Source organism: Centruroides sculpturatus, unplaced genomic scaffold (genome assembly GCF_000671375.1).
Source record: "Centruroides sculpturatus isolate CEXI.00-Female unplaced genomic scaffold, Cexi_2.0 scaffold851, whole genome shotgun sequence".
Lineage (NCBI taxonomy): Eukaryota > Metazoa > Arthropoda > Arachnida > Scorpiones > Buthidae > Centruroides > Centruroides sculpturatus.
The window spans coordinates 21,405-23,592 of record NW_019385139.1 but is presented as its reverse complement, the minus strand read 5'-3'; positions in this window follow the sequence as shown (position 1 = coordinate 23,592).

The following is a 2,188-nucleotide window of genomic DNA, read 5'->3' as shown; positions in this document are numbered from 1 at the left end:
CCCAATTTTGCCTTTGGTCACCGTTCAATACCCTGCCTCTATCATAGATCTATTCATCGCGCCAGAAGGGGGCGTTATTGCTTACTTTGAGAAACGCTGAGCTAAAATAAAAGTCAATGTGTTAGAAATATTCAAGTTGTGACCTTCAATAAAAAATAAAAAATATATAAAATGTCAACATTTTATATATATTCCGTCGAATTTTTATATATAGAATTTGTCTGCCGTCGCCCCTCTATATTTCCTTAACGCCCCCCAATTCTCTTTGAGCCTTCTACTGCCCCCCTGAAAGCCTCCAGCGCCCACAAGGGGGCGTTATCGCCCACTTTGAGAAACGCTGCACTAGAGGGACCTACCCAATAACCAAACAAAAGGTTTTGTGACCCTTTGTCTTAAACCTGTTCCTTTGTTCGGACTACTGACTGTCGACACGTGCGGACGTTCGTCCTACTGCTATGTAAAGACGCTTGTACTATAATTCATAGATTAAAGGAAGATACCTTAACCCGTTTAACATGTTTCATCTGAGTGTCTCTCCGCTGATTTTGAATTAACCACAGGTTATGGGCCCAGACACTAACACTACAAGGAAACTGAACTGAACAACTAAATCTTGATTCAACTAGTTCTACATCTTGGTTCGTATCTTTTGCCTTTTATTATTTGGTCTATCGATCCTCGCATCCGCAATGATGAATTCATTTAAAATCGAGTTATTAAATCGAGAAAATTACGATACTTGGAGTCTTCAAGCTGAAGCCTTACTCGAAAGAGATGGCGTGTGGGAATACGCTAACGGAGCGGTACCTTGTCCCACCATAATCGCCAGTAATCCCGAGTCTCGATTGGAACACGATGACTGGACAAAAAACGACCGTAAAGCAAGATCAAGTCTGATATTAATGTTAAGTCCGCCCGAGCTAAAACATATACGAAACTGTAGCACATCGAAAGAAATTTGGGACAAACTCAAATCGATTTACCAGTCTTAGGGACCGGCGAAGAAGGCCTCCTTAATAAAGACCTTAATTCTCACGAAACTACATGAAGGAGGAGATCTGCACGATCACATCGCCAAATTCCTGGACACTGCTGATAAGCTAGCCGATTTGGGAATCATAGTGAACGAGGAACTTCTCTCAGTGTTGTTGCTATACAGCTTACCCAACAGTTTCAATACATTTCGCACTGCGATCGAAACGAGAGACGACCTTCCGAAGCTCGAAACCCTAAAAGTTAAGATCTTTGAGGAATATGAAGGACGATCTTCTCGCGAATCGCAAAATAATGATGCGCTTACCGTTCGTCATCAAGGATCGAAACTGCAATGTAATTTTTGCAAAAAACCTGGCCACAGAGAACGAGATTGTCGTAAAATGAAGTAGTAATGCATTATTTGTTCATTGCTACATGAAATTTCGTTACTAATTATTACTAAAAAATATCACTGTATCACTTTATATGAAAACTGTTCGCCTAGATCGGACGGCAGACCTTTACAAGTGGTGGTCAGCAAACGAAAAACAGTACCCAAGCCTGACAGAATTCGCTAAGATTTATCTATTGTCTCTCGGCAGTAGTGTATATAGTGAGAGGCTATTTTCAGAAGCAGGTATAGTTTATGAGGAAAAGCGCAATCGTTTGCTATCAACAAATGCTGAAAAAATTGTTTTCATTCATTACAACTTACCACTGATAGATTTTAAGTATTAAATGTAATAATTTATGATTAAAATAAATACGTTTTTGAGTAATGTGTGCGGTTTTTTTTTCATGATTTGGTATTCGTTATTCGGCCGAATGTTGCATACTGTTCGGCCGAATACCGAATATTAAAAAAAGTAGCCGAATAGGCCGAATACCGAATAGTAGCCGAATATTCGTGGCATCTCTAAAAAGAAGAGACAAGAGAATCAACCGAGATCCAGCAAACTCGACAGAGGAACCTTTTTTACACGTGAGTCTACTTTTCACACTGGAATGCCATATGATGCTTGGTGTCTCGACAGCGGAGCCACATCCCANAAAATTAACATAGTTAAATTTAGAATATCATATTTTTGTCATATTTTCAAATATGATATTCTATTTTGATAAACAAACTACTCAATATCCCCTGAATATTAAGAAAGTAGTTTTATTATTATTATTATTGTGTTGGTAGATTGTATCCTCTTCAGTTTATACC